The following is an 8,222-nucleotide window of genomic DNA, read 5'->3' as shown; positions in this document are numbered from 1 at the left end:
TGCACCCCAACTCCTTATCAAGTGAGCCATCTCCCAAGCCTGCGATTGCATTTCAATCTTCGCTTAGTTCACTAACATTTCTCCCCAACCTTAGCACTGGAAAATGTCACTTTGTCTCTTTTTATAACTTTACTTAAAATGGCAAGTGCTTTTGATGCGATTTTTTTTTAAGCCCTAGAAAATTGTCTCTTGCTAGATCATTGATTTTCACTTTTCCTCCACTTATTCTAGCTTCTTCTTTAGGGGTCTGGTTAGCCTAGAGATTAGATATCGGATTGCCAGCCCTCATACCAGTCATTAAATTCCTGTCTGTGTGCGTCTTCTTGCCTTCCTCAATTTTATTGTGCGTCTCTAATCCATCATACCACCACCAGACTCCCCTCTCCACTTCTTAATTTCTCTGTCTACATGCCTCCAATGTGGATAGTAACTCTGCTACCATTGTTAGTTTCTGTCTGTTCTCTCTGCCAGCTTTGATATCACCTGTGCCTACATGCTCAATTTCATCGTTCAAAACTAGCTTTATGGAGTCTAGTTTTTTCCCCTGGGGGTATGTGTGCATATGTGTTTCTCTGTGTATGCCTAGTTGTATGTAGGTGCGTGTGTATGTGTGTGTGTGGAAGCTGGAGGTCTACTTGACTGGATTTGGAATCACCTAGGAGACACACCTCTAGGCATACCTTTGAGGGCATCTTCAGAGATGATTAGCTGAGAAGAGAAGAGCCATCCTGAATGTGGGACTTATGTCATGGGCTGGGGTCTTGGATTGAATGAAATGAAAAAAAAGAAGACGTGACTTTTTTTTTTTTAGGGCAAGGAGAGAAAACTTTCTTTTGTGAAGGCAAACATCCAGAAGAGACCAGATGGGCAAGGTGCTGTGATAAGAGAGCCTAGGAGGGGGCCACAGAGAACTCTCACACTGGGCAAGGCACAGGCTCAGGATCTGGAAACATCCTCAGCCATTCAGCACCATCCGGACAAGCTCTTCGTAGTTGATACAGCCATTGCTGTCCTCATGCCTTGCCACCAGCATCTCTACCTCCTCCTCCGTCATCTTCTCTCCCAGTGTGACAAGGATGTGACGGATTTCAGCACCCATGACGGTACCGTTCCCTTCCTTGTCAAACACACGAAGGCCTTCCACATAATCCTCATAGGTTCCCTGGTCCTTGTTCTTGGCCACAGTCTGCAGTATGGGCAGGAAGTGCTCGAAGTCCAGCACCTTCACATTCATCTCATCACTCTTGGGGTTCCCCAGGACCTTGAGCACTTCGGCGTTGGTAGGGTTCTGGCCCAAGGCCCTCATCATGTCCCCACATTGGCTGTATAGGATTTTGCCATCACCTGTTCAGTCAAACAGCTGGAACCCCCCCTTGAATTCTGCGGTCTGGTCCGCGGTGAAGTCACACATCTCGGCTGCTCGGCTCTGCAGGTCCTTTTCCGGCAGTAATCAAGACGTGACATGTTTACCAGCATCTATCTTCCTCTACTTCCTGACTGCTCACTCGGTGTGACCAGCTGCTTTGCACTCACACCATGATGTGTCGCCAGAGCCAGTCACATTGACAATCAAGATTAACCATCACTGTGATGATGTGGTTTCTGCGTAGTGTCCACAGATATAGCCTTTAGGAGGTTGGGTCAGGAGGAATCTAACCTCAGTGATCAATCCATTGAAAGACTCAGGTTTATTTTATTTTATTTTATTTTTTTTTGGTTCTTTTTGAGAAAGGTTCTCTCTACATAGCCCAGGCTACCCTCTAATTCAGAGATATCCTTATGCCTCTTTTGCCCAAGGGTTGGAATTAAAGGTGTGTACCACCACACTGGCAAGAATCAGCTTTAAAATGCAGACTTACTTTATTTATACATGTGTGAGACTGTGTATATATGTGCATGTGGGTGACTTTGGGGACCTGAAGAGGGTGTTGGATCTCCTGGAGCTGGAGTTATAGGCAGTTGTGAGCCTCCAGATGTGGGTGGTGGGAACGGAATGCTCTTCTATAACAGGAATCATCCTGCTGCCCTAGACTGATAGCTTAATAGGCAAATGGAAACTTTTTCTTTTTTTGGTTTTTCGAGACAGGGTTTCTCTGCGTAGTTTTGGTTTTGGTGCCTGTCCTGGATCTCACTCTGTAGACCAGGCTGGCCTGGAACTCACGGAGATCTGCCTGGCTCTGCCTCCCGAGTGCTGGGATTAAAGGCATGTGCTATCACTGCATGGCTACCTTTCCTCTTTTATCTTGATGTCCCGATGTCTTTTGTCACAGTGATGGAAAGCTGATGAGCATAGATACACAGAAGACATGTTTCCCTGGGCAATCAGTTAATTACAGGAAACAAAAAAAAAATTACTTGGACTGCATCTATTTTGTGTTCCTAAGGAGATTGGCTTTAAACTCCTGAGCCTCCTATTTCTACCTTCCTCCCAAGTGCTGGGATTATAGGGGTGTGTCACCATGCCCTCGTTTCTGGCTTCTCTCTCTGTCTTGTTATGTAGCCAAGGATGATCTTGAACTGTCTCTAACTTCTCAAGTGCTGAGGTAACAGGCATGTACCATCACACCCTATTTATTTAGTGCTAGGGATTCATGCACTCTGGGCAAACACTCTACCCACTGAGCTACGTATTGAACCTCAAAGTCTCAATTTGTTTTGCAGGTCTTTTCCGTTTGGAAAAAAAGATTCATGTCTTTCCTTCATATACAACAACCCACACATTGGCTCTGAATTATGTCTTTCTCATTGGCCCAATAAATGGTAGAAACAGTTGCTAATCACTGGATTTATCATGTAGATATATTACAGTCATTTGTTCATGATGAGATTTATTGCAATAAAATTGACTTGCTCTAGTGTCCTTTTTAATAAGGCAAAGGAGATCATGTAATTCTTCAGCTTTATGTGCTTCTGTTGATGTGACACTTCAGTTAATGGACAGTTGACTGGTGTCTGAGCCCTGCTCACATAAAATCAAACAAAAACAAACAAACAAAAACCAAAGCTGGTTGGTACTTTTGAGCAAACGCCTTCCTTAGCAGAGGGCAGCTTCCTAGGGGAGATACACAGTATTGTGTGGCTATTTCCTCCAAATTAGAGTGAGGAGAGAGACTCATTAAGACTTAAAATGTGAACAAAATTTGTAAGTCTCAGGAAGTTCCTGAAACTTACAAGATTCAGAAAGCTATACAAGCAGTGAACAGTTTCCGGGGAGAGGAGACTGGCCAAGCTCCCTACAAATCAGTGAGCTCAAGGATACCACATTCATGGGTCATCACCAATACTGAGTGGGCTCTTTGGTGATGTAGCTGTCTTTGAGTCGCTCCTGTCACCTCTCACCTGTCCTCCGTATGTAAGCCCAATAGACTTATTGTTTTTCCAAGTTGTATTTCTGTGGGACTGTTTCTTTGCTCTGTTGCTGGTGTCCCAGTATTATGGGGGCATAGATACTTGTTGACATCCCCACCCTAGAAAAATCCACCTAGTACCCAAGAAGGCCACAGAGTCAGGGTTTCTCAAGGACTTTTTCAACTTTATCCTTTATTTCCCCAGGAGACTCAGCTCAGAGCCCTTCAATATGTGAGCCAGTGGTTTAATGTGTGCACCTCTGCCTCCTGGGTGAATCCTTGTAGGTCTCTGACAATCCCCTAGGATTTGACAAAGCACAGTTTGAAAGCCACTGGTGATGATTCAGGGCTTGCAGGCTGAGCCTGGCTTGAGAGATTCTCACCCTCCTCTTTTCTGCGATGCTGAGTCCTCTATGTTAGTTACTGTTCTGGTCTGCTTTCTGTTGCTGTGATGAGCATCATGACCAAAAGCAACTTGGTGTAGGAAAGGGTTTGTTTTAGTTTACAGACTGTAATCCGTTATCAAGGGAAGTCAGGGCAGGAGCTCAAGGCAGGAACCTCATGGCAGGAACCAAAGTAGGGACTGAAGAAAAATACCTGCATACTGGCTTGTTTCCTCTGGCTCAGATACATTTCTTAAGCATCGCAGATCCACCTCCTTAGGGATAGCACCGCCCACAGTGGTCTGGGGCCTTCTACATTAATTAGCAATTAAGAAAATGCCTCGTAGACGTGGCCACAGGCCAATCTGATGGAGGCAATTCGTTAATTGTGTTTTCTTCTTCCCAGGTGTGTCTAGGTTGGTGTCAAGTTGACAAAAAGCAAGCAACACAGTTACCTTTCTCATCCCTGTGACCGACCTAAGGGAGAAGGGGTTTCTTTTGGCCCAAAGTTTGAAGGGTTAAGGTCCATAACGGCAATGAAGACACGGCTCTCAGCTGTAGCAACAGGAGCACGGAGCTGCTTGCTCCTATCTGAGCAAGATGATGCTGGATCAGGAGGCAGAGGTTAGAGAGGAAATGGAACCAAGCTACAAACCTCAGGGTGTTTATGTCTGCATGTGGGTATCTGTGGTGATATAGTGTGTAACTCCCCCCCCCCAAAAAAAAAAAGCTTACCTGGGAATCAGAGGACGGAGCCAGCCACTAAATTAGACATAGAGGTCAGGCAGTGGTGACACATACATTTAATCCTATCACTCGGGAGACAGAGATCCTCCTGGATCTCTGTGAGTTCAAGGCCATACTGGGCTACATGAGAGAAACAGGTCAGGCAGTGGTGACACACACCTTTAATCCCAGGAAGTGACGGCAGGGTGGAGAAAGGTATATAAGGTGTGAGGAAACAGGAACTAAAGCAGTTCACCTGAGACCCTTTTGGGTGAGGATTCAGAGGCTTTCAGTCTGAGAAAACAGGATTGGCTGAGGAGTTGGCAAGGTGAGGTTGGCTGCGGCTTGTTCTGCTTCTCTGATCTTTCAGCCTCCACCCCAATATCTGGCTCTGGGTTTTTTATCAAAAGACCAATTTGAACAACAGGTATCTATGTATAAATAGCAATATGTAGATTCTGCATATGAGAGAAAATGTGTGACATTGTAGATATTTATTTGTTTCTCCCTTTTCCTTTTGGTGAACCAATGGATTTCATTAGGATTGTTTACAGGAACATGGGTAAGGGATTATTTATAGAAGGATGAACATTTTACCCGTGGATACACTAGTGAAAGAAATGTTTATTCTCCCCTAAGAAACTATTAACTGCTTATAAATCTGCAGGGAAGAGTGGAACCTTGGGAGTCACTTCAACATCCATGATGGAATGTTGGCAGGCCAAATCTTGTGCAGCTTTGTGGAGGTAATCATCATGATTGGGCATCAAAGAGTGTAATGGTCATGTTACATACATACGATGGTGCTCTACACCATCTGTCCCTTTCCTATGTCACTTACATTCTTTCTTGTGGTGATATGTTGTGTAGCCTAATAAAATTTGCTTAAAGATCAGAGAACAGAACAAGACACTAGATTAAACACAGATGCCAGGCAGTGGTGGCACACACCTTTAATCCTAGCACTCCGGAGGCAGAGATCTGTCTGGATCTCTGTGAGTTCAAAGCCACCCTGGATTATATGAGATTGACTTGGTCTAGGAGAGAAACAGAGCCAGGCAGTGGTGGCACACACCTTTAATCCTAGCACTTGAGATCTCATACCCTTTATCCCAGTATTTGGGAATCACACCCACTATTAATCCCAGTACTAGGAAGAAAAAGATGGCTGGGTGGAGAAAGGTATATAAGGCCTGAGGAGACAGGAACTAAAGGCTTTTTCAGGCTGAGGAGTCCTAGAGGTAAGACGTGGCAGTGGCTTGTTCCTTTGTCTCTCTGATCTTTCAGCATTGACCCCAATATCGGACTCTGGGTTTTTATTATAAGACTGTTTGAATTTGTGCAACATTTTCTGCCTCTGCATCTACTGAAATGTTCCTGAGCCTTGAAGGAAATTTTATATATGTCCCATTAAAAAGAGTTTTATTTCTCTCTCTCTCTTTCTCTCCCTCCCACCCCCTCTCTATCTGTGTGTGTGTGTGTGTATGTGTATGTGTGTGTGTGCATGTGTGTGTGTGTACATGCTTGTGCACATGTGTAAGCCAGTGCCTGTGGAGGCCAGAAAAGGACATCCAATTCCCTTATAGCTGGAGTTACAAGCGATTATAAGCTTCTTGACATAGGTGCTAGAAACTGAACTCTGGTCCTCAGCGAGTTCTCCTAACCACTGAGCCCAGCCCCTTACATGTCTCATTTAGAACCAAGCATTCAACGGTCACTTGTTCTCAGCAATTTGACCAGTTGTAAGTATCTTCAGTAATCGCTGCTCACACAAAAAAAGAAGTATATATTACCAAAGCTGACAGCTGTATTGATGGGTATTTCTTACAATCCCCTAGACGATCCTAATATGTGTGTATCTTGGGCTGAGAATGACCAAGTGCATTACTGACATATAACTGGAAGGGAATTCCTGCTTATGATTATTGTTAATTATGTCTGTCGACCCCAAGGCCTCTACTCTTGGGTATAATTCTTTTCGTTTATGGAATTAGGTTAAAGGGTGTTTAAGGGTCCCCCCAGGTCTCACATCCTGCATGTCTGTGACTCAGGGCAGCTTGTGGAACACATCCTGTGAACCAGAGGTAATGTCTAGTGGTGACAGCGTTGGCACTTCATTATTGGTCGGAGAGAGGCTCTTCAAAAACCTTTGCAAGGGCTGTCACCACCCAGGTGAGATACACCCACCTGTCAGTCAACTTTACATGCCTCTAAGGCCAGCGAGGTGATAAATGCGCAGGCTTTGAATCATCTGAGGCGAGCTCTCCCAGCTGTCAGCCGCTGAGCATATTAACCGTCAGATTCATGGTGACCCTTAGCACCTGTCAGTCTCGGTAGCTCCTTCCCCGTCTGGGAGATTGACAGCCCTGTCTTGTCAGTTTGTCAAATCGGATGACATCCTCTACAGATTTGGTTCTGCACGGACAAGGGAGCTGTCACGGATACCTTGTCGAAGCAGGCAAGCCGTTGGCAAGTCACTACAGTTCTGTGTAAAGAGAACGGGGCAGGTAGGCAGGCGACAGCATTATTAATGTAAGAACATTTGCAAATTAGAGCTTGTCGCCTCCTCAGAGGCATTCAACCACCATGAAATCTTAAATCGCTGAGACACAAAGTGGAAGTCTGCTTCGGGAGCGATGGCTGCAGTTCTGTAGCCTCTGTTTTTTGTTTTTAAGGCTTATTTTATTCTTATTTGTGTGTGTTTGTGTGTGTGTGTGTATGTCTGTGCGCACACATGTGCACACGCATGCACATGTATAGGTAGGTACCTGTGGAGTCCAGAAGAGGGTGCCAAATCTCTCAGGACTGGAGTTACAGGCAGTTATTTGCTTGCCCGTGTGGATGCTGGGAATTAAACTCTGGTCTTCTGTAAGAGCAACAAATGTTCTTAACCACTGAGTCACCTCTCTAGCCCTGCAGCTCTCTATTTCAGTTGAGGTAACCTCATTAATGCAGTGTGTACTGGAATTAACAAGAGAGGTCTTGTCTTCTACAGCTTCTGCTGGTTGTTGGTAGCCACCAGGTTAAAACAAGAATTTGAGCTCGCTATTAGCTTTAATGAAATGGATAAGCTTCTCTTCCAGGCATGCATGCAAAATGCTCAGTGTTTAAGTGATTTCTCTTAGGTTGAATATTTCATCACGATCACGAGATTGGAAGTGCACCTGGGGCGGGACTTCCTTCTCCAGGGACAGGATGAACCTTATCAAAGTTTGTTTTAAAATTTTATTGTATTGGGACCTGGAGAGATTGGCTTAGTGGTTAGGAGCCCTAGCTGCTCTTCTAGAGGACCAGATGAAATATCCAGCACCCACATGGTTAACTCACAGCTGCCTGTGAGTCCAGTCCTAGGGGGCCCAGTGGCCTCTTCTGAACTCCACAGCATTTCATGTACATGCAGACAAAACACCCAAATGCACAGAAACAAAACAAAACAAAAAGATAAAAACAACAGCATTATGTTATGGGGCTGGAGAGATGGCCCCATAGTTAGAAGTGATTGCTGCTCTTGCAGAGGACCAGAGTTCAGTTCCCAGTAACTCAAAACGGCCTAAAAACTCCAGTTACAAAGGATCCAATGCCCTCTTCTTACCTGTATGGGAGCTCTCTCTCTCTCTCTCTCTCTCTCTCTCTCTCTCTCTCGCTCTCGCTCTCGCTCTCGCTCTCGCTCTCGCTCTCGCTCTCTCTCTCTCTCACACACACACACACACACATGAATGCATGCACACACCCCCAAAACACATGTATACCCCCTAAATGTGCACAT

General features: G+C 45.1%; 1 pseudogene; it reads right to left on the bottom strand.

Annotated features, from left to right (window-relative positions):
- Positions 1-937: 937 nt before the first annotated feature.
- Positions 938-1,411, bottom strand: LOC102904902 (myosin light polypeptide 6 pseudogene; annotated as a pseudogene).
- Between the last annotated feature and the right edge of the window lie 6,811 nt (positions 1,412-8,222).

This window comes from Peromyscus maniculatus, chromosome 23 (genome assembly GCF_049852395.1).
Source record: "Peromyscus maniculatus bairdii isolate BWxNUB_F1_BW_parent chromosome 23, HU_Pman_BW_mat_3.1, whole genome shotgun sequence".
Taxonomy (NCBI): domain Eukaryota; kingdom Metazoa; phylum Chordata; class Mammalia; order Rodentia; family Cricetidae; genus Peromyscus; species Peromyscus maniculatus.
This window is presented reverse-complemented; position numbering and strand designations above follow the sequence as displayed.